Source organism: Palaemon carinicauda, chromosome 19 (genome assembly GCF_036898095.1).
Source record: "Palaemon carinicauda isolate YSFRI2023 chromosome 19, ASM3689809v2, whole genome shotgun sequence".
Taxonomy (NCBI): domain Eukaryota; kingdom Metazoa; phylum Arthropoda; class Malacostraca; order Decapoda; family Palaemonidae; genus Palaemon; species Palaemon carinicauda.
The window spans coordinates 21,683,913-21,709,971 of NC_090743.1; the positions used below are offsets into that span (position 1 = coordinate 21,683,913).

General features: G+C 36.3%; 1 protein-coding gene across 2 annotated transcripts in view; it reads right to left on the reverse strand.

Annotated features, from left to right (window-relative positions):
• Positions 1 to 26,059, reverse strand: part of LOC137658514 (terminal nucleotidyltransferase 5C) — a 543,056-nt gene that overhangs the window by 57,821 nt on the left and 459,176 nt on the right. Inside the window, exon 1 of one of the 2 annotated variants that reach the window (XM_068393288.1) lies at positions 10,346 to 10,482. The exons of the other annotated variant lie outside the window; for it this stretch is intronic. The gene's annotated coding sequence lies outside the window, so the exon portion shown is untranslated. Of the gene's footprint in view, positions 1 to 10,345; positions 10,483 to 26,059 lie in introns of those variants that run through there. 2 annotated transcript variants of the gene reach the window in all.

Consider the following 26,059-nt stretch of genomic DNA (forward strand, 5'->3'; position numbering starts at 1 on the left):
TACCGCGCTCCCATTGGTTATCCCACTACTCAGATGCTAGTTACTGCCATACAATCCTACTCTCCTATTGGTCAGCATTTACTGTACTGTATCTCATCATGCATCTACACACTGGCGTTCCTCAGCCATTTCGTTTTGGCAGCGGTATCGTACACATTGACTTTGTGTTTGTGATTTCACTTCTGTGACTATTGTACAGTACTGTACTGTGTTGCAATATTACACTTGTATATTAGCCATGGGTCCCAAGAAAGTTGCTGATGTGCAGGTAAAGAAGAAGAGGATGCTTTCAATGGAGACGAAACTCGGATAATAAAGAAGTACAAGGCTGGCATGCGGTTGTGCGATCGCTAAGGAATATGGCCAAAATCCATATATGATAGGAACCAACCTAAAAAAGAAAGAAGCTATCAAAGCAATAACAACTTCTCAGGGCGTAACTTTTCTCCAGCAAGAGGAGCCTCATCCACTATGAGATGGAGAGAGCGCTACTTATATGGATTAAAGACAAGGAAATCATTTGAGACACACTATCACTGAGACGATAATCTGCCAGAAGCCTAGCACCATTTTCAGTAATCTGTTGCGTGCTCAGGCCGAAGATGATGCAGGAGAAGGGACATCGAAGCAGGCACCCCCAGAGTTCAAGGATTCTTGGGGGTGGTTTGAAAAATTTAAGAGACGGTTGAGAGTTCATTCGGTGGTGCATCATGGGAAGGCTGCCAGCTCGGACACTAAAGCAGCTGAAGCCTTTAAGAAATTTGACAAGTTGATTTTCCAGGGAGGTTACAGTCTGCAGCAAGTCTTCAACTGCGACGAAACTGGGCTTATCTGGAAGAAAATGCCTTGTCGAACGTACATCACGGCAGAAGAAAAAAAGCTTGTGAAGGACAGGCTTACCCTTGCATTGTGCTAATGACAGTGGGGATTATAAGGTGAAGCACAAACTGGTTATCACAGACTCCTTGAGCCTTCAAGACCCACAAAGTGATTATGGACAAGCTTCCAGTGATGTGGAAGTTTAATGCAAAACCCTGGGTAACAAGAAGCTTGTTTACCGATTGGGTAAACATTTGTTTCAGCCAGACTGAAAAAATATTTGGAAGAGAAGCACCTCCCCCTGAAATGCCTGCTGCTGTTGGATAATGCCCCTGCTAACCCTCCTGGCCTCAAGGAAAATATCCTAGCCGAGTCTTCACTCATCAAGGTTCTCTATCTTCCACCTAACAACTCCCTCTCCTCTAGCCCATGGGCCAACAAGTTATTTTGAACTTTGAGAAAATCTACACTTTCGAAATAACTGAGAGCACAAACCTCACCCTTCGTGAATTTTGGAAGGAGCATTTTGATGTTGTGATATGCCTCAGACTCATTGATACAGCTTGGCAGGAGGTATCGAGGTGCACCTTTAACTCTGTGGGGAAGAAGCTAGGGCCTGATACCGTCTCTGCACGAGATTAGGGGCTTCCACTTACGCCAACCTGAAGCCGAAGCCAAAAAAGTTGACTATCCTGAACGTGTTGTTCAATCTAAGGTTGCCGAGATCGTTAAACAAGATGTCCATGGGTCTGGAAGTCGATGAGGATGACAATGTGCTTATCGAGGATCACCACAAGGAACTTACAACGGATGACCTAAAGAGTTGGAAGCCATGCAACTAAGCAAAGTTCAGGACAGTTCTCTAGCGGCGAGAAGGAGTATGAACCACTGACAACAGCAGAAATCAAGGAGGATCTAGCTGGCTACCATAAAATGGTATGTCTTGTAGAAAAAACACTGCCAGAAAAAGTTTTAACAGGCTGTCTTCTTGACCAGGTCAATGATATTTGCCAGTGTCATTTCAGGAACATTCTAAGAAGCAAGCAGAAACAAGCTTCCTTGGATAGCTTTTTTTTTTTTTTTAAAGAGGCCTTCAGTACTAGTAGGCCAAGAGGAAGCTGAAAATGATAAAAAAAAAAAAGTGACTGATGAAGAAAATAATTTAGAAAACAAAAAAAATTACAGTAAAAAAAATATAAATTTAGAAAAAGGCCAAAAAAAAAATTTTTTTTTTCATTTAAAATTTATAGTGTTAATATCTGCCATTTGTTAATGTGATTCCTAAAATCAAGTGTTATTTTTTCTAACATTTATTAATGTTTTGTAAAGTTAAGTGACTATGAAAAAATGCTAAAATTAAAGAATAGTAAAATACGTACTGTACTCTTACCGAGACAATAAGACTGGTACCTGGTGTACTCTTGCATGGGTAAGTATGATACGTACTTTAATTTCTAACCAAATGCATGAACCATATAATTTTTCTACTCCTTTCTTGTGCATTATCTATTTCTGACAACGAACACGGTAATACCTCAAGATACGAGCAACTCTAAATATGAGAAAATCAGTATACGAGCATGAATTTTTTAATTTGTATGAGAGCATTGTACAGCACTGGTCTGAGCAAATATTTCCATCTGTATTAGAATTTTCAGTGGAAAAACGCTACTGCAACTAACAATATGCCCCAGAAATATTAGTTGCACAAAGACACATGCCAATATAGTCAACAGTTATCCATTTCTTATATGGTAGTGAATTACAGTTTTGCTGAATATCAAGTTGAGACAATACTGTACACCAAACACATTTTAAACCTAACCTATCTTTATTAAGAGAACCGTCACAGAACTGCCTGTGTCACACCCCAGCATACAAACATGCCCAAATATGGTAAACTTTGTCATAGGGTAGGGGAAGGTAAGACGAGGAGTTACAAACAAACAGGAAGAATTCCAATTGTAAAAAGTGGTAGGAATTTATTATTGCACTGTAGAACTGTCTGCTCTATTAATACATTATTTTACAGTTTATTAACGGTTACGTTATTATTGAATTATCCAAGTGGTTGTACAGTACTCTACAGTGGAACCTCTACACACGAACGTATCTACAGCCGAATTTTCCAACATCCGAAGTAAAATTCGAGCAAATTTTTTACTCTACACCGGAATTTTATTTCGACACACTTAGTAAGCAATTTTCGTCGTACCGGTTGAATCCGAATTTTTCGACATGCAAAGTACAATTCGAACACGTTCCTACTCTACACCAGAAGTAAACAATACTCGTACGCGTAGTCGGTGCTCATAGCACCTGAAGTGTTTTTTATTTCCGCCGATAGAAGGCAGCACTTCGACCTCGGAGGGACCCTCAATTAGCGCGGCTCGGGTCAGTCCTCTGTTCTCGTCGGCTTCTTGCAGTTGTGCCCTGTGCGTTCTGCTATTAACTGTGTTTTAATCGTGATTTTTTACGTGCATCCTTTAACGGTAATTTACGTAAAGTATGGGTCCTAAAAGGCTTAGTTTTGCAAGTGGTAGTGGTGAGAAAAGGAAGAAGGAAATGCTTTCTTTAGACGTAAAGCAGGAAATTATTGAAAAACATGAGCGTGGCGTCCGCGTGAGTGAACTTGCTAAACAGTATGGCCGTAATATGTCGACGATCTCGACAATCCTTAAACAGATGGAAGCTATTAAAGCAGTGAAACCTTCTAAGGGGATCACCATAATTTCAAAACGCTGTAGCCCTATCATAGAAGAGATTGAACGACTTCTGCTAGTGTGGATCAAGGACAGAGAGATCATTGGCGACACCATCACCGAGACCGTCATAAGCGAGAATGCGCACGCCATCTTTACGGACTTGAAGGAGGAGAGCTCTGGGGGTGATGCTGGGGAGAGTTCAACCGAGCCTACCTCAGATGATTTCAAGGCATCTCGTGGCTGGTTTGAGAAATTTAAGAAACGGTCCGGGATTCATTCAGTTGTTCGCCACGGAGAGGCTGCTAGTGCGGACACAAAGGCTGCAGCTGACTTTGTCAAGAACTTCGAAAGGATCGTGCTGGAAGAAGGCTACGTAGAGCAGCAAGTGTTTAATTGTGATGAAACCGGGCTGTTTTGGAAGATGATGCCCAGTCGAACCTACATCACCGCCTTAGAGAAGAAATTGACTGGGCATAAGCCAATGAAGGATCGGTTGACTCTTGCCCTATGTGCCAACGCTAGCGGGGACTTAAAGTCAAGCCCTTACTGGTTTACCATTCCGAGAACCCTAGGGCTTTTAAGGCACACAACGTCGATAAGGACCAGCTTCATGTTTTCTGGCGATCCAACTCGAAGGCCTGGGTCACTAGGCAGTTCTTTGTGCAATGGGTTAACCAAGTTTTCGGCCCTTCTGTGAAGAAGTATCTTCATGAACAGAAATTGCCTTTAAAGTGCCTGCTATGCCTTGACAATGCACCCGCTCATCCCCCCCGGACTTGAAGATGATATCTTCGATGAATTTAAGTTCATAAAGGTGCTGTATCTTCCACTGAATACCACCTCTATCCTCCAGCCCATGGACCAGCAAGTCATCTCTAATTTTAAGAAGCTGTACACCAAGCACTTATTTAAGCAGTGCTTCAATGTCACGCAAAGCACCAACTTAACTTTGCGTGAATTTTGGAGGAGCCACTTCAACATCGTGCACTGCTTGAAGATCATAGATCAGGCTTGGGTGGGATTAACTTGACGGACCCTCAATTCTGCCTGGAAGAAGCTGTGGCCTGATGCAGTTTCTTCCCGAGATTTTGAAGGTTTTGACCCCGAATCTTATCCCGTGGTGGGTGCAGCGGAAGCCGTAGAGGAAATAGTCTCCCTTGGCAAGTCCATGGGTCTGGAGATCGACGCAGATGACATTACGGAACTCGTCGTCGAACATCACGACGAACTTACCACAGATGAGCTCAAGGAACTCCATGCCATGTCTGAGCACATGAGTGATGACGAGGAAGGGAGCGAGGAGGTAGAACATGTGTTAGGTTCGGCGCATATAAAAGAAGTGTTAGGAAAATATCAAGACGTGGTCGACTTCATCGACAAATACCACCCAAAAAAATTGCATGTTTGTCTTGTAGTTTCGCAGTTCGATGATGTTTGCCTAACTCACTTTCGAAACATTCTGAAAAGCCGTACCAAGCAACTATCTATCGATAATTTCTTTAAAAAAAACTACGAAGCGGATGTAAGTGATTCGAAGAAAACGGCAAAGAGTGAAGCGGAAAAAAGTGAAACAAAGAAAACGGCAAAGAGTGAAGCGAAAGAAATTCAGTCAATTTTAAGTGTAGAGAGTGAAAGTGATTAAAATTAATCATCAAAAATAAAAAAAGAAAATGTAAAAAAAATATAAAATATAAAAATAAAAAAAAAATAATCTAAGTTATGTTAAAGTTCACTTAGTGTAAGTTAGAATAAGTTACGGTAGTGTACGTTTATCGTAGTCAACCTCTCTACCTCCTCGCCGTCCATCCGTCTCCTCTCTGCGTAGCAAGACCAACAACACCTGCGCTGGAGTTTCTAAGGTAAAGTGACGCTAAAAACCCGTTTCTTATTTATCATTTTTTGCTAATTCTTCTTATTTACATGTCTATTATCTAATTTAGTGTGCATTATTCTCATGGGAAATTATGTGTAGTAGTTTATTAAGAAGTTATCATAGGTTTTTGGGCTCAACCACGGATTAATCCTATTTCAATGTATTCTTATGGGAAAATTCGTTTCTACATCCGAACATTTCCTACATCCGAAGTGGGTTCTGGAACGGATTAAATTCGTATGTAGAGGTACCACTGTATTTGAATAAGTTTGGTGAAGTTTAGCCTTATTATAAACATGTAATTAGTTGTTTTTGTAGGACTGGAATGAATGAGGCTACTTACATGTAAAAGGCAACTCACAATGCAAAAAAAATCACTGTGCGAAACCCACAATGGAACCAAATAATTTCGTATTGTGAGGCATTACCCTGTAAGAAAGTGACTCGGCAAGAACAGTATCGAGAGGTTACAAATACAAATTTCGTCCTATATTCATGCGGTGTTATTTTACATATATAACAAACTGACTCAGGATCCATGAAACAGATGCAAGCCACAAGAAAGAAAGGTTGTAATTGACTCGAGATAAATAGATGCAAAGGACTATGAAAAAATGCTAAAATTAGAGAATAGTAAAATACGTACTGTACTCTTAACCGAGACAATAAGACTGATACATGGTGTACTTTGAGTAGTTTTGAACGTTTTTCAATGGCTATTATTATTATTATTATCAATTGCTAAGCTACAACCCCAGTTGGAAAAGTAGGATTCTATAAGCCCAGCCGCCCCAACACGGAAAATAGCCCAGTGAGGAAAGGAAGCAAGGAAAAATAAAATGTTTTAAGTGCAGTAACATGAAAATAATTATTTCTTATATAAACTATAAAAAATTTAAAACAAGAAGAGAAATTATATGGATAGTGTTCCCAAGTGTACCATCAAGCATGAAAACTAACCCAAGAGTGGCATAAACTCATAACATGGCCTTATTTTGCATGGGCAAGTATGATATGTACTTTAATTTCTAACCAAATGCATGAACTATATAATTTTCCTACTCCTTTCTTGTGCATTATCTATTCCTGACAACGAACACGGTAATACCTAAAGATGCGAGCATGAATTTATAAATGTGTATAAGAAAATTGGGTTAATGTCTAAGAGAGGGCCGCATGAAGATATCAGTGATATTCAATTTATTTTTACTAGAATGTGTAGGAATGTATGTAAATAGTGGTACAGTATACGAGTGAGATAATTTAGTGAAATTCAACAATAGTCGAAATATCGACGATCAAACTCACGCTACTCTTGTCTTCCTCCCAGATTTTTTCTAAGTCTGTTGTTATTGTTGACTGTGTCTAGTTTTTAGCTCAAATGAGCCCTGTAACTACTATAACCCGCAGAAAAACTAGTTCATTATGACGTCTTCACGTTTGGCCAATCACAGCGCGACATTTGGCCAATCACAGTGCGACAATACATTTTCTTACCCAGCCATTTCATTTCGTTCTTAGACATGGAGGCCGTAGCAAGCACGTCATCTGATATTGCACAAGAAGTTGAATTTCCAGTTTCTTGTGCTGACTGTTTCTTAAGTTACGGTGAATTTGTTTTAGCCTATTCGGGGAATATCGAAAAACTTGTGGATTTGTGCCAGAGAGACAATTTAATTTTACAAAATAAAAACTGTCCACATTGTCACGAAGTGTGTAGGGTTGATTACAAGAAACATAGTTTTAGGTGTGATAAATCTTACATTACGAAAGGACGTAGACGTAAGCGTTGTTCTTATAAAGTGTCTTTGTTTGTGGGTGCCTGGTTTTCAAAAGGAAAACTGGACATTGAAACTAATTTAAAATTTATAGTTTTGTGGGTTCAAAACTGGTTTTGCTACGAAGTGGCCATTTCTGAATTAAAATTAAATAAAGGTACTGTATGTGATTGGTCATCATTTTGCAGGGAAGTTGTAATTAATTGGGTATTTCGGCGCAGCAAGAAAATTGGCGGCAACAATTGTACAGTGGAAATTGACGAGTCAAAATTCGGCAAACAAATATAACGTTGGCCGAGTAATAGACGGCCAGTGGGTATTTGGTGGTATTTGCCGCGAATCACAAGTTTTTTCTGGTCCCTGTGGAAACCCGGGATCGTGACACCCTGCTCTCGCTGATTAAGGAGGGGATCGAGCCAGGCACAACCATAACTTCTGACTGTTGGCGAGCATATAACTGTCTCGCAGAGGAAGGTTTTAAGCATTTGACTGTTAACCACAGCCTTCACTTTGTTGATCCACAGACACAGGCTCATACCAATACTGTGGAGAGGAAGTGGCGGGACGTGAAGAATTTAGTGCCGAAATTTGGTAGGAGGAAAAAACACTTCGTCGGGTACCTGGCCACTTCCTACTTCAAGTTGCAAGTCAGGGAACCATCGCAACGGCTTCACGTTTTCCTCAAAGCAGCAGCACATCTTTACCGACCAACAGTTTAAGGTAAGCTTAATTAATTTATGGAGTATATTATAATGGTGATAGTATAACGATGTATACAGCAGTACCATCACTTTGGATTTGGTTTGATGGATGTGTTAGGTAGTGGCCTTAAGGGGGGGTCGCAGGGGGGGGCAGAGGCCCCCCCCGGTAGGCCTAGGTAGGGGTACAGGGCCCCTAGGTTAGGTTAGGTGGGTGTCTTAGGTTCGGTGGTGCCCTGAAAATCACTGTGGCCTTAATGGGGGGTCACAGGGGGGCGGAGCACCCCCCCCCCCCGTAGGCCTAGGTAGGGGTACAGGGCCCCCGGGGTAGGTTAGGTGGTTGTATTAGGTTCGGTAGTGCCCTGAAAAATCACTTTTCTCCTCCTCCCCCCACCCAAAAACCCCGCTTCCCACTGGGGTCCCCCATAATTGTAGTAGGTGGTTTATGCTTACATTTTGTGTGTAAGAGTTAAGTCTTAGTTTCTTTTTTATTCATTTCCTCATGTTTCTATGCGATGTGCAACAATAATCTGGTTGTTTTTTGCCGTTTTTCGTTGTTAATACTTGAAAAACGGGTGCGGCCTTCTCCTAGACATTTACCGAAAATTGTACAGCACTGGTCTGTGAGCAAATATTCCCATCTGTATCAGAATTTATTGTGGAAAAGTGCTATTGCAACTAACACAATATGCCCCAGCTATATTAGTCGCACAAAGACAAATGCCAATATAGCCAGCAGTTATCCATATCTTATACAGTAGTGAATTATAAGTTGAGACAATACAGTACACCAAACACATTTTAAACCTAACCTATCTTTATTAATAGAACCATCACAGAACTACCTGTGTCACATTCAAGCATACAAACATGCCCAAATATGGTAAACTTTGTCATACAGTAGGGGAAAGTAGGACGTGGAGTTACATACGAACAGGAAGAATTCCAATGGTAGAAAGTGGGAGGAGGGCTAGCACGCAGGAAGTATAAAGTTGTTATTGCAGTTAATATAAAAATGTTATTGCGCAACAAGTTATGTACAAAATGTAAACAAAAGAAAAATATTTCATGGGAATAGGATGCCCATATTCTGCAATTTTTCGGGGACTTCTTGTCTCTCCCAGAGAATAACGTATGGAGAAGAAAAGGGTAGTTTCACCATTATACATTTGTCAGTAAATTTCCCCCACCCAAAACCCACACTTGCCACTGGGTGGCCTTCATTACCGAAGGATACATTAGAGTACATCTTATTATTTTTTGCGATGGAAATAAAGGTAATTTCCAAAGCAAGCGTCAATTTTTCTACTCAAAACCATATTCCTTCATTGGTAAAGCTTTTTCGTGTTTTTCTTTAATACCGTAAAAACAACCCATGAATCACACTTAAATTGCTACACTAGACTATGTCACAGCTAAGTTAAGAAATGAAGGATCATGCTAGGACAGGCCAGCGTGCGTTTAAATTATGAAATTAAGGCTTAAATCAAGCCATGGCTCAAAAACTGTCCATTATACAGGGCTAAGTATCAAAATATTAAAAGTAGGGATTAGCCAGTCACAAAAAGTATGGACAAGGATAGCAAACCCTGTTCACAAATAACCCTAGGTTAGGCAATGCTGGGCTTGACCACTTATCAGAATATACAGTATAATGCTGGGTGGGCTACTACAAAACATTCTGCTGGGTGAAGTCATATCTGGCCTATGTCAAGGCTGAGCTAACCATACCAAGTAGGGTTGAAGTGTACCAATTCATGATGGTAAATTTAGTCCAGAATTTTTGACTAAGCTATACCAGGAGTAGTTTAGGCAACGACAGGCCGAATCATAATGGAATATCAAAGTATAAAATTTTGTAATGGGTGCGAGTTTACCTAGAGGCATTATTTCCGGTTCTTGTGTGTACAGTAAAACTTATTCTGTGAAACACCCACCCACAGCATACGCCTTCAGCAACCCTAGCTTATTTTTACCAAGCTTAACCGTTACATTGCATATATCTAAAAAAAAATCGACAACCGAGAACATAGGTTCTACAGCAGAAATCTGTAAACACTTGTTAGGGGTGCTTGTCTAGGGTAGCAATCGCAATTAAGATTACCTTACATAACTGAAAACATGTTCATATATATTGGGTTTACTTGAAACCTTTGCACACTTGGATTAGTAATAGTCGCAACAGCTATATGAAAAAAATACCTTCGTCCCTAATATCACCAAAGAAACTACACATTTGAACACTGCAGCTTAGGTTCTTCTTTGCTAGCCTTCCAATTCCACGCATATATTAATGAAAAATAACACGGTTAATTTATATTTCTTCAAAATGGCTAACACCTTCAGATAAACAACAAGCAGATAGCATGCGTTGGGCTTCAGCACGATACTTACTTTTTAAACTAAGCATAATTTGATCTGGTTACACCAATTCATTCACCCAAATAAAACATTTCACATTTTATATCTTACCTTCGCGACTAATGAATGGAACTTGGCAAAAAGCCTCGTAACAAAAGGGTACAACTACCCAGAGAGACCCACAGAGGAGTCCTGCCTGCTCTTGGTGACAACCGTTCAAAGCGACCCCTGGCAGCAGCAACAGTAGTAGCGACAGAGTAATATAATTCGGCTAACGAGCCACTAACATAATTGGGTTGTTTTCTGTATTCTTAGTAGCAAAGACGACATCCATTACTTTGATAAATCACAATTCAAAATAGAAATTTGTTTTAAAAAATGGCATATTAGGAAATCGCTTCTAAGAATATTATATATAAATTAACTAAAAGGAAAGAAAAAAAACGCTTTGGATATGATGTTTTGTTTCGTGGAATCGACCTCTGGTCTAACAATGGCTGTGATACAGATGTTGCAAGAACGTGTTATATTTATTTGTCTGGTTTTGCATGATCTCGATCACTTAAACTAAAACTGACAAATTCCATAAAAATTTCAGCCACACCACACCAATACGAATGAAAACTAACATGCCTTTCTTCCTCTCTTTCAGCGATGGAAAAACTAAACCCAAAACAAAATTAGAAGCACCAAAAAAATGCACCCATACACAAACTTAGTGAATGGTTATCAATCCATTTTTTAAGCGTGGCACACGTCAGCTAAAAGTAATGATTGTGCTTTTCCGTTTTTTTTTCTATACGTTATAGCACAAATGGTATCTGCAGATGTTAATGCTACAGTCATGACAAATATTCTAGATATTGGCAGATATCACGGTAATATATTCATTACACATCTAATTTCCCATATAACTTATCCATCCGGCCTTCCAGGTTCTCAGCAAGTCCTTATATATATATATATATATATATATATATATATATATATATATATATATATATATATATATATATATATATATATATATATATATATATATATATATAATTCAATGAGATAGTCCTACTAATGCATCAGAAACTTGGAGCCTTACTATAAGCTGGTTGGCCTTCTATATTCGGGCTGAAACCATTACAGCCTACTGACATCCAGATAGCGTACTCTGAATTCAAAGGTTATCGTAACAAACACTCCTTTATTAAGGAAAAGGGTCTTTAGCAAGTAGTTTTGGAATAAGCTCTCTCATCTTTGGTGGTGACCCATGAGAGTTGTTTAATTGTCAGTAAATATTTTTCATTATTCAAGTGTACTGTACAAAACAAACTTACAAATCCAACCCTGTCCTTCCTATTGGATCACAATTGCTAGATTGTTACACTACACACACACACACACACACACACACACACACATATATATATATATATATATATATATATATATATATATATATATATATATATATATATATATATATATACATATATATATATATATATACATATACATATATATATATATATATATATATATATATATATATATATATATATGTGTGTGTGTGTGTGAGAGAGAGAGAGAGAGAGAGAGAGAGAGAGAGAGAGAGAGAGAGAGAGAGAGAGAGAGAGAGAGAGAGAGATTATAGGCATATTCAAAATCATTGATGCTATCATGGACGTACGAACATAATTCACTAACCAGAAAACTATTATAAATTACAGCAAACGCGTATCTTTATTTAGCCCACCCTAATTCTCGTTCAGGTTTTGTTAACCTTCAGGTAGGATCTATAGCCAAAGGACTCATGTACACGTTTTAGCTTATCCTACAGCGTACACTCCTACCCTCTTCTTCCATAGTAACAACCGGTTCAGGTTATGTCTGCTCAGATTATTACTACTACAGACTGGTACAGCAACCCTACCCAGGCTGACTGCGTCACCTCCAGACCACGTCTGGCGTCTGGTTCCTTACGAAAAGTAAATCTGAGAGAGAGAGAGAGAGAGAGAGAGAGAGAGAGAGAGAGAGAGAGAGAGAGAGAGAGATTATGTAACGGTAACGCTCGGATCTAAGCAATGTATTTCTATATGCAGTATGTTAGGAGAACAAGTTATTTTTATCACAGTAATGGTAAAATGAGGAAGATTCATGGCGTATACCATACATGTTAAAAGTTTTTTTTTCATCAAAATACACATTTATATCCTTTTGTCAGTCTCTTATTTCTCATCCATAGTTATTCTAATCTATAAATGAAGTCTACGGGACTCAGCTTCTTCCCATAACGACGTAGGGAAGGTAGTGTGCATGCAATGGTTGAAACGGCTGAATCTGGGTGACTAAGAATGAATCTGGAGAGAATAATTTTTTTTTTTTAAATTGAATCTTGGGAAAAGTCTATGCATTTGAATGTACAATACATACTGTGTGGGTAAAGAACATGTGTTTAGAATAGTGGTTTTGCAAAGTATTCGAAGAGCTATTTTGATCTATAATCATCAATACCATCATTATTCATAACATGTATCCAATTGGAGTTTGGGCCAGGGACAAGAAAACTTTCATGCATCAGATTAGTCTCCAAGAAGCCTACCAATTTTCTTCGGAATTTTCTACTAATAAAATGGTCAAATGGTATTAGAAAAATAAAAGTATGCTGACCTGTACTGAACAAAAAAGCCGGCAACGCTCCTTCAGAGACCCCAGTTATTTACCTTAATTTGCCTGGTAACTTCACGATTTCCGTCCAATACTTATATAACTACGGGATTACTGGTATTTTTAGCTTTGCTCCGCGTTAAGCCCATGTTTTTTAATACAAATGAACTCTAGGAAGATGATGGCGTGTATATATGTTATTAAGCGAGACTATAAGCGCGTTACTAAAAAGGATTTTGTGCATCTACGTGCGTATATTAAAGAGGTAATCTTGAGAAAACTTTCTATAGCCTACATGTGCTGATAGTTAACACGCTTACAAGAGACCTGCGTTTGTGTTAATGAGATCAAAGGATCACAATGTTTATGTATAAACATAAAGTACAAATATTTATTCTTAAAGACTGATCTAAGACCTCCGTGTGTTGGGAATAACACTAAGAGACAGAAAAAGAGCAACATGAATGCGAAAGCAAACTAAAGTAAAGGATATTCTAGCAACATGTAAGAAAAAGAAATGGACATGGGTAGGTCATATAATGAGAATGACAGAAAATAGATGGACAAGAAGAATAGCAGAATGAGTCCCTAGAGATTGCAAACGAAGCAAGTGAAGGAAGAGAAGACGATGGACCGACGAGCAAAAAATAAAAAACTGAGGGTATAGACTGCCATTAAAAGACCATAAACAGACACGTGTAGAAGGACAAGTTTTGTGTCTTTGTCCTGCTTTGGACTAGCGACGGATGATGAAGATATATGTGTGTGTATTAATGCAAGGCAATCTAGTAACGACCTAAAAGTGTAAAATTAGCGAATGTGTTGCATCATAAAACACATATGGAAAGAAGGTAGTTCCACAGGTTATTCGCGTCCCTAGGCACTTGCAACAGAACCTGTCATCTGGGGGTTTCAGATAACACTTTATCGTCCTTAATTGCATATTGTATCGAATGTCGATGAGAATAACTCTCTGTTGCTATTTAATGGTAATCTGATACTTCAAGTTTCAGTGGAAGCATTTCGAAAGGGCAGAAGAGATCTGTGCTCGATATTGCAAACTTCAAATTCTGTTTCAGTTTGTTCCGTAAACGTCACTCAGTCTTTGGCAGTCAGGACCACAGTAAGCATCTTCAATACAAGTTACTGTTACGAACAGATCACTGACAGGTAGAAATAGTTAAAAACAAATTGGACAGTCTCTCTGTTTCCGTTCACTTTCTATTTAAAAAATGTGATTAAAGAACTCCGTACATTATATATAATAAAAATTGGAAAGCCCCTCATACCATAGGAGGAAGAAAATCTTAGTTATAATAGTAAAACTCGAATATATTTGAGTTACATTATCAATGTGTAACAGTATGATACTCCTCATCCTAAGCAGTTAAAATATTATAGTCAGTGATTAATTTAAAACTAAATTGCATCACAACTACCAGGGTCTCCATCCAGGGTAAAAAACGTCGAATAATTAAAGCGAACGCCACATTACAATGCATTTTCGTTCATGCAAATGAGAGAGAGAGAGAGAGAGAGAGAGAGAGAGAGAGAGAGAGAGAGAGAGAGAGAGAGAGAGAGAGAGAGAATCTCAACTTGATACATTCCCATAACAATGAAAAGAAACGTAATACACAAAAGGCTCTTATGGGGAGCAAGATGTAATTGCACGCGTGTGGGCCTTGAAGGTGACACTTCCACGCCTGTCACTATAAACCTCTGCCATCACTTTCAAAAGCTTCCAAGACATGCCACGGTCTTTAGAACTCGCTTTTGCTTCATTCCCTTTCCTTTTTCTTTTTAGTTTTGATTTAGTATCTTTATCCTCGTCTCATTTTTCCACTTCTACAAGTTAACTCCTGCATCACACACACACACACACACACACACACACACACACATATATATATATATATATATATATATATATATATATATATATATATATATATATATATATATATATATATATATCACCAACAAATGGCATTTAATACCGAATTCTACCTTGGGAATATATATCCACCTAGAATTCATTTTATGGTAACAACTTCTGGCCGGGTGGAGATTCGTGTGTGTGTGTGTGTGTGTGCGTAGATTACAATTTATACTTTAAAATGTATAGTGAAATACACATGAAATTTCAAAGTTGCAGAATGTTACAAATGAATCTGCTACGTCTTTTACCAACGTCGTACCTATTTTTCTCCTTATTTTGTTACTTCTGATTAAATAAATTCATCTCTCAAAGGCGACTTGCCCTGGGGCACACTTTTCAACTAACAACTAGTAATCCTTTTATTTTCTCTTCGGGAAACATAAGCGCGTTTGTCGTTCAACTAACAAACGTAAACATTAATTTGGAGTAAACAAATAAACAAGGAATATTAATAACGGATACGTCACTACTAAAGTATGAAAACAACGTCCTAACTCCTTCTTGAAAAAAAATCTCGGTGACCTCATTCAATCCACAAAAAGAAGAAAAGTAAGAAAATTATCTTGTAAGATGAAATATTACATTAAACGTTATATATAGAATTAAAAACTGAATGTTAACATAGAATATCATATACGTTTTAAATAATGTAGCATTAACAAACATGAAGATTTTTTTTCTCTCAATGTAATACTTTACACTAGCGTAGTGAAAACCATAAGTGCTCTTATCTATTTAGATTTTTTTATTTACCGAATTTCTAAAGACAATGACAATTGCAATTGATGATTTACTTGGTATTTAATAAACTTTTATTAACGAGTGATATTGTTACTCAGCAACTTGTGCTTTCTACTAAAAGTACTTTCCGTATCTAGACGAACGCAATTAAACTATTCTCTCTCTCTCTCTCTCTCTCTCTCTCTCTCTCTCTGATTAAACAAAAGCTTACAATTTAGCTAGCAAACTCACATCTTGCATATGTAAAGAGATTAAAGTTTAAAGATCATGTTAAAAGCATGCAAATTTTGAGAGATTCCCTGTTTGGTCAACAACCACTACTTATCAAGGTCACTTAAGAGGGCGGCTAATAAATGACTACATTGTGCTCTTAGTCGCAATAATTTTCCTCCTTTAGTTTTATTTTTTTTCTGATTTGTGAGCAATAAACAAACTATTTTCGGGTCTTTTTTGTAAAGAGATAAGTGTTAAGGAGAAACTTTACATCAGTACTGATACAATTAAGAGTCTATATCATACCAATTCATATGGAAATGACGGTTGTATTATTAACAACTATCCCAACAAGATCTGTCATACAATGATTATCCTCAAACTTTAAGTCACATGCTATTTTGAAATAGTAAATACAATATAGCTAGAGATGACGATTCCCTAAAGAGTTGTTACTCTCAAATAAATAAAGGTTATTTAAAGTATTTTGGAAAGACTTGAGGTTGGAAGAGCGGGTGTTGGAAGGACGCGGCTCATCTTTGAAGAGCTATGATACTGACGGTGAGATGCCACTTACAGTTTTCCTTGTGGGGCCCAACCGTAGTTCCCAACTGCTATATATATATATATATATATATATTATATACATATATATATATATATATATATTGCCTTTCAATTTTATATACATATATATATATGTATGTATATATAAATATATATATATATATATATATATTTATATATATACATACATATATATATATATGTATATATATATATATATATATATTGCCTTTCAATTTTCATCCAATCCCACAGATCTCCTCTGATAGATGTATTCAACTTCTTTAACGTAATTCCCTACAATTTTCCTCTCTCACTTGAAGATAATTCCTTGGATAGACCATTTGATATCTAAGAAATTGCGCTAGGGGAAATATTAAACCACTTTATGGTAATGGGAGCTAGGTCACACTTTGCAAGAATGAAAGAGCACCTTAACTAAGTGAGAGAATTTATATAAAGTATGAAACAAGAATTATAAAATCTCAATTATATATATAACGTTCTTTAACATAACAACCGAAATCAGTTTTACTTAGGGCAGCTTTCAAACATCTCAGAAGACTTTATTCAATATTATTAATGAATTTTACCAAACTTTCAGTTTAATTTTGCAAGGTCCTTCATAAATTCTTCATTTAGACCTGATTAGGCCTCATTATTGCTATTTTTTCTGACCGTGGGTTTTTTTTTTTTTTTTTTAGAAAATGGGTCGAAATTGACCCTTTTTGGGTCTTTCGCTGATAAAAGCGATAATCTCGATGTATGGTATGAATTCAACCAAGTTCTCAGGCCATTTTATGTCAATTTTTCAAACTACTGTATAAGTATTAGTATTAATATACAACCTGTTACCATTAAAGGTAAGGTATTCGTTTTTATATACATACTCATATATGAAGTGCATCAAATAAATATACAAACAGAAACTCACAAGTGTGTATAAGCAAACAAATGATATACAGTAATATGTTCATAAATTTATTCAACTTTATACCTCCATATTTCATACTGCGCATACAAGAACGCTTATATTTAGCCACATTAAAGGATACACAGCGTCATACACATAAAGCTGTAAGACCAAACATACACAAACATGCTGCAGGAGGAAACGATCATATTCAAACCTAGTTTCTTGCCAGTGCTCCAAATATGACTAATGTCAAAAGTGCTTTCTTTCTCTCTCTCTCACTCAACACACACACACACCTATATATATATATATTATATATATATATATTATATACATATATATATATATATATATATATATCTTTCATGTCCCACTCAGGTTAAGATAGAGTAGTCATACCACGGTGAGAGGGGTTCCCCAAGAGGTACTTTTGGAAATCCCACTCTCCCACAAATTGCCGAACCAGCGGGTTGTAGTTAGGAGAGTGGGGGGGGGGGAGACTTAAATCTGTGTGTGTGTGAGTGTGTGTGTCATTGTGTCTGCCTCTCAGCTAAATATATAGACGTCATTTTTGACGGCTCGAGTATGTTAGTTCAATTATAGTAGGCTATGCTTCTATATAAATACATGTAAACGCACTATCTATGCATACATACATGTATGCATAAATATGTACATACCCAAATACTTATAAACAAGGTCTACAGACCTTGCTTATAAATGCGCAGTATTACCTAAAATATGATCTAAAATAAAAGAGCATTTCCTAAATTTATAAAATACACAATAATAATTCTAATATTTAAAAGGAAATGCACAGGGGAAGTTGAGAAAAGCAACAATTATGAACGACGCAATTTGATACTGATATACAGTTACAGTTAACGAGAGAGAGAGAGAGAGAGAGAGAGAGAGAGAGAGAGAGAGAGAGAAGGAACGTGATTTTAGAGAAGTATGCGAGATACATGTAGGTACTGAACTGTAATTTAGAACAAAGTAATTTGTTACTAACACATGAGAGAGAGAGAGAGAGAGAGAGAGAGAGAGAGAGAGAGGCGCAGGTCTGGTAGGGTCAAGGTAGACAAGGACGGCCTAATATCGCCTCTGACAACGTACCTACCTCCAACTTCTTGGCCCTCCCTCCTCACGCACCTTCCAAACCTACAGAAATGTAACCTAATGCATACATACATCGTCGTTACATTCGCGTAATTTATTCATTTATTTCTTGATCTGGCGTTACAGCATTAAAATAGTATTAATTCATGAGTCATGAATATGTATGATGTAATCACGCATATAAATGGATTAAACGCACTTTTATTTACAATAAATGGAGAAAATCGAACTCTTGTGTTTTGTTAATAAAATCAATTGAAGGGAAAATATTTCATATTTAGGTCAATCACCGAGAGAGAGAGAGAGAGAGAGAGAGAGAGAGAGAGAGAGAGAATAGTAACTACAGCTAGTGAAATCAACGAATATGGTTTCTAAAAGCAAAACCAACCTTACAACTATAAATAGAAAACACACAAACAAGTAAGTAAACAAACGTAAAACGACAATTTTTTTTTATTCGTCAAGTTATCTATTCTATCTTTTTATATAATGTGCTTTTACCATTCCATTTGTTAATATATATATATATATATATATATACATTGTATATATACACATACTGTATACATCCAAATAAATACAGTATACATGTATATTTATGCATATTACCTTGCAAATAGTTTCGTTTTTCTTACCAATAACGTTTACCTACTCTATACAAAAATCCACTGGGAAAAACTGTTGATCATACAAAGAAAAAAGATCAATAATTCCAAAAAAGATATACTGCAAAAAATCCGCTTGCAACAGAAACGCATAAAAAGGAGAGAAAAAGTGAAAAAGGTGAGAGCTATTGGAGGAAAAAAAAAACAGAAAAAAACCATTGAAAAAATAGGCAGTCACAAAAAATCTTGGTAGAAGAAAATTCAACAGGAAAACATAAGTCGTCGGATTGAGCACTCCAGGGAGAGGGAGAGCCAGCTTTTATCTCTCTCTCTCTCTCTCTCTCTCTCTCTCTCTCTCTCTGCGGAGCGCACCTTTAAATTGAAGAGGGAGATAGATACTCTAGCTCTCGGAGAGAGCATCACTGAAAGGAGAAAAAGATAACATGGAAATAAATCGGAATTTCTGTCGGAAGATGAAAGATGGTAATCAAAACTTGAAAAGAGAATAAATTAACCTGGTGGGAAAACAAACGACAAAAATAATGAGAAGAGTAATAGTGAAAACAAACTAACTAGATGATTATTGTAGATCAAATAAATAAATGATAATGAGCAAGAGACAGGTGGTAAAAAAGACAGGACGAAAAGTTATATAAGTAAACATGGAAACATAATGAAGACGAACAAATTAGATAAAAAGGAAAAATCATGTTTAAAAAAATATAGATGGCATGATTGCAAGGAATTAATGAAGGGGTATTTAGTGAGGGATAATGAAAATTGAAAGCTTATTTTAATTTTCTTTTGCCTTATTACGACATAAGAAAAAAAATAAGCACAGGGTAACAAAGATGTAAACGGGAAATTGAAATAAGTTAGCAGAACGAAAGGAAAAATTGCAATAAAAGACATACAAACATTAGAGAGAGAGAGAGAGAGAGAGAGAGAGAGAGAGAGAGAGAGAGAGGTTTCACTAAATGGCCCATTTCTCTGTGGCTTACAATGACCTTTGTTACGGTAACAGATATTTGTCATTTATCATAATTATGATTATGAACATTTATGGAGAACATAATTTCATTCTTATTTTAAAAACAATATTTTTTTTTATTTATACTTGTATAATTACAAGACACCATTACTTTGAATCTTCAGATCTTAGAATTTATTTATGTAGAATTTTCTTCATGAATGTAGGCTCTAAGTTTTTCTTAAGCATTCTTGATGTATTAGAATGACAAGGCCCAAAACGTGTTGATAATCTGCTTATAGAATACCATATATTTGAATAATTTCTCTCTCTCTAAATACATATATATATACAATATATATATATATATATATATATATATATGTGTGTGTGTGTGTGTATGTGTCTGTCTCTCTCTATCTATATATATATATATCTCGAGAGAGAGAGAGAGAGAGAGAGAGAGAGAGAGAGAGATTACAGTATACGGAAGTATACAGCGTTTTTCACACAAAAATAAAACTTTAATTTCCCATAATAACAGTCATACATATTTCTGTACTGTAGAACATCACAAATAAATAAACCTCTTTGAAGGCCTGTTTGGGTTCACTTCCAACCTCCAGCTTTGGATAAATGTTTCAGTTGAATCTTTGGAATGCAATTAATACGACGAATCCTAGTTGTTATAAGGATTTGAAATATCAGAAACTTTAGTGAGATAGAATAGATATATAGCCGGCCGGGAATGGTGAGATAGGACACAACGGGAAATAGCGAAAGAAAAATGCATCAGACCCACTTACTATTTATTTATTTTTTAGATATTTGGTTATTTGTGGTCTGTAACTTACCGTTCATCATAGCAATTTCTGATAGGAAAAAAGGGCAGATTCTACATATCTTTCTCAACCTCGTTACCAGTACAAAAGTAACTCTCTTCTTGACTGAGTAAACGTGCTTTGAAACGTAATGGTAAAACATATTCATAAAAATCAGACACACCCAGAGAGGAGAAACTGGTCAAGAATTTTAAGGTCGTCCAATTGGAAAAAAAATATTCCATTTTCAATTGTGATGAAATCAAATCTCATTTTTTTTTCTTTACATACATCAAAAGGGTTTAAAGGCAAGATTAATACTTCCTATTTCATTACTACTCAATCCTAAAATTCATCACATATAAAGAGAACTGCTCTTTCCTAGGGTGTCATGGCCCACCCTTTATTTCAGCAGGACCCAATAAGAGATCGTTGTTTTAATCCCCCAGTGGACACTGGGTTTTTCGGCTATCGGTCCTTCACCTCACACACAAGCACAAATACACACACACACACACACACACACATATATATATATATATAGAGAGAGAGAGAGAGAGAGAGAGAGAGAGAGAGAGAGAGAGATTTAAAACAAAAATTTTGATAAAAAAAAGGTTACTTGAATATGTTTGCTTCCACCTGATAAAAACAATTTTATGGTAAAATTTTACTTTCAAATGAAAATTACCTGAAATGGAAACTATTCTTTCAAATCTCTTTATTCAAAAAAGATGATACTGGTTTTTGCGTGAGACTTTATGGTTAGCAACATTCATAAACAGTTCAACTGTATGTCGAAATTGCATTATCTATATTTAATAGAATAATGGTCAAGACACCGCACACCACAAGACGGCCTCTTTCACATTACAAATGATGAGATTTCGTTTGAGTCTACTTTCGTTGGAAGTATTTGACGTAGGTGGAACGAATGTCAAGAGAACTACATTCCTTAATATTTTACATTATTATTATTATTATTATTATTATTATTATTATTATTTATCATTACTTACTACTACTACTACTACTACTATGACTACTACTACTACGACTACTACTACTACTACTACTACTACTACTAAAACAACTACTACTACTATTATTATTATTATTATTATTATTATTATTATTGAAAGGAGGAGACTAACCTGTCCAATGAGTCAAGCTCGACTATTACAGTGCTGGTCTAAAATTCTACATACTGAAGTATATTTGCATTTTCATGTTTAAAAAGAAAAGAAAAATTAATGACATGCATAACAAAGCTATAGTAAAAAAGAATGATTTATGAATGGGATATGCAACATTTAAGAAAGTTTAAAGTGTTTCCGAAGAATATAAATTTGAGAGTAAATGTCAGCAAAGTTAACTAAAGCAAATAAAAGTAAAGTTTCTGTTCGAGAAGAAAGCATGTAAGAATTTTTCCAAGGACACAACTCCTAATACACAACGTTTCGAAAGTAAATGTATCAACATGTCTCCCACACAATAACAAGTGCTCCCGTCACCCAGCCCCCCCCCCCCCCACACACACACACACACTCAGCGATGGATGAACTAGAAGCTCCCAAACCCAGAGGTCTTTCTGAGAACTCTCTAACGTACTTAATAAAAAAAATATTTTGAGCAGTAGATGTACTCATTCATAGATAAGAGCTGTCAATCAACACTGTTTTAATAGGAACACGTTAATTGGTTTGTTAACTTTGTTTTATAAATTTTTAGAATAATTGCGAAACGTTTTTTCTACTTGATATTCACAATAATATATTTTAGTCTTTACATATCAATGTTCTTTAAAACATAAAAGTCGTAAAGGTCGTCACAGTCGATCCATTTCTTTTAAAGGATTTTAAATTGCATTTGAGAGAGAGAGAGAGAGAGAGAGAGAGAGAGAGAGAGAGAGGGAGAGAGAGAGAGAGGCCATAATGTATCCTCATTGGGCAACAGGGCAAATATTTCAAAATATGTCAGGTATTTTCTTAATAGGACAGCCACTAGAGTATGAAGGAAATTCTCTCTCTCTCTCTCTCTCTCTCTCTCTCTCTCTCTCTCTCTCTCTCCTTAAATTCCGACTATTTCCTTGATCTCTACAAATTACTATAAATTATTTATATATCGAAGCAGCCACACAAACCAACTTTACCTGAAAGAAATGTATCTGAAAAAACAGGTTCTACGTTAAATGACGGCTTCAATTTACCATTAAATGAAACATACTTTACTTCAATACATAAATTGTTTCCTTAACAATATTAAAGGTTAATACGACCCAAGAACATGGAAAAAAAGGGACGCGTTCCTCATGGAAATTCAATTATATTCGTAACTTCGAGACGCCGCAGGGAAACATTGCAGTTTGATAACTTTCTCCCTTCCGATACCGAGTAGCAACTATGAACAGCTGATCTACACCAGTTCAGCGTTATATTCGTCCGTGCTTTCAATGTATATTCTAATGCAATGTCGTTGTTCGTCATTTCAGCGAAGTAAAGCAGAGATTTATTAAATAATGCGTGACTATCGAGAGATGCTAAATGGCGTTGGTACATAATCCCCGTGAACATCTATGGCGCCTAGCAACTTCATATCAAATATATTTGGTGAAAAACCTGGAAAGTACAGTACTTTCGTCTGGAGAGATCGCCTCTAGGAGAAAGGTACAGCTGAATGGTAATAAGTCGTGGCCGTGGTTCGCTACCTGCTTACCGTTCACTCATTTACCTAACTGCTGCTGAATACCACCGTCTACTGGGTTTAAGAACAATGGCGTAGGGCTAGCCACTTCATTCATAAAGTTTACTTGAGAAATAGGAATGATGACTTATAGATCACATTATATATATATATATATATATATGCATACACACACACACAATATATATATATATATATATATACATACATACATACATACATACATATGAGTTGTTTGCCACAGAAAACAAGTTTGTTGCATATTCAGATGATGTTACTTTACATCTATTCCATCTCCTGAATTTAGACCTATGTCTGCTGAATCCCTCAATAGAAATCTAGCTAAAGTTGGTGAAAATTATGGGGATGAAGTTGAACCCTAACAAAATTCAGAGTAAGATTGCAAGTATTTCCTTAACATCTACATCTTTGCATTGACAATATATGGCTATATACAACTCATTTAAATGTATAGGTGAGATTCTTGATTGCAAATTTGTTTTTGGGAAACATACCCTGTCCCCTTTCTTCAATTATATTAAAAAATAGCTTATTGAAGTCTTTCAATATTTTCGCGGAATCAATCTATCCAGAAGAAATGTTTTAATTCTTCCATTCTATCACGTTTTAAATGTTGTTCTCTTGTCTGGTCTTCAATTGCTGACTCTCATCTTAATTTGTTGTACAAAAACTTGAGGTCTATTAAACTGCTTATTACTGATTTAGATCTTAATCGCTGACACCATTGTTCAGTTAGTACTTTGTGCATGTGCATTTTTCATTATCATAACCATCTTTTGGATTCGGATCCTCCCAGACATCATGTGAGTAGTACTAGTTATGCTGTTCATTTAACCATTCTTGCCTTCTTCATCGTAAGATTCAATAATAAACAGTATTCTAAAACATTTATTCCAGTTATGAACAGATTATGGAATGACCTTCCAAATCTGACGGTTGAATCGGTGGTACTTCAGGAGTTCAAACTTGTTGCAAATGCTTTTCTGATGACCAAATAAAACACATTTATGTTGATCAGGCTGACATAAGTCTTTTTATAGTTTATATATGACATACCTGTTTTGACGTTGTTACGTTTTTAGACTGATTTATTGTTAATTTGTTCTCATCATTTATTTATTTCCTTATTTCCTTTCCTCACTGGGCTATTTTTCCCTGTTGGAGCCCTCGGGCTTATAGCATCTTGCTTCTCCAACTAAGGTTGGGGCTTGGCTGGTGATAATAATAATAATAATAATAATAATAATAATAATCAATTTACTGGCTGTTCATAATAATAATAATAATAATAATAATAATAATAATAATAATAATAATAATAATAATCTTCCGTTAGAAAACAACAAAATAAACCATTTTCTCTTAGCTTTTGTTTTTATAACCGCAGACAAAAAGTGTTGACGAACGACAGAGCACACGTACAAAGACAAAAATAGCGACTGTACATTTTCTATTAAAAAAATATCATGATCTCTCTTTTAAGGCTATACACCTCCTCCACCCAAAAGAGACACCTCGCTCTCCAACATAACACTCCTATCCACAGAAACATTTCTGTTATTCATGTCTGTTAACTTTCTCCTTCTACCCCGAGCAAGAACAGCGCATCTCATTTGTAACAGACATTCTCATCCATCATCATTTCCCATCAGTTTATGGAATCTACCAACTACTTCTAGTTCCACTCAGTCCTTTCCGACAGGAGTCATGTCTGCTTATCATTTTTTTTCCATCTATGTTTATTATCAAAAGGGGGAGAGACTCGCCAGCCCAAAGAGTTAAGCTCGATTCTTATAGAGCTGGCTGGATTAAACTCTGGAGGTAAAAATACTTATGTTAAAGCTAATAATAAAATATAAAGTAAATATATAAAAAATATAGGATAAAATAAATTTTGTGTAAAAGCTAATAAAATATAAAATGTATATATAAAATTATAGGCTAATATAAATTTTTATATAACAGTCGTGGTTAACACAAATTTAAATCTTATTTATAAAATCTGTTTCTTGAAATAATTAAAATATCAAAAATAGATAAATTCTGTCTGATAAAGCCCAAAAAACTTGTTTTTTTTTTTTGCCAAAACAAATCTCTCTCTCTCTCTCTATTGAAAAGGTTGCAACTGCTTCTATGTAAACATTCCCTTCAATTCACTCTTTGCCTCTTTTAAAGCCTCCTTTCCCATTTCTCTCTATATACACATACGGGACACTTCAGAAATCTTTTTCTTTTTTTTCCCTAGCCAGAGGCAACCACAAACTACCTTGGAGAGCATGACCACCGCCGGGGTTGAACACAAAAGCGGCGTTTTCCGTCGCCTTCAACGAATTCGCATTTGTATTCTGAGGTCACTGCGGACACGATGTAGGTCATCCGCAGCGCTCACCCATCATTCGCGCGAATGGCTATGTGTACTGACGCACGTGTGGATGCTCATTCGTACTCGTTAATGAGATCGCACGTAAATTATGTTTGCTGTGCATGGTATGTGCCTTGGGTCGGTAGCTGTCTGCTTCTGCTTGAGAAATATAATGTCGATATTTTTAATT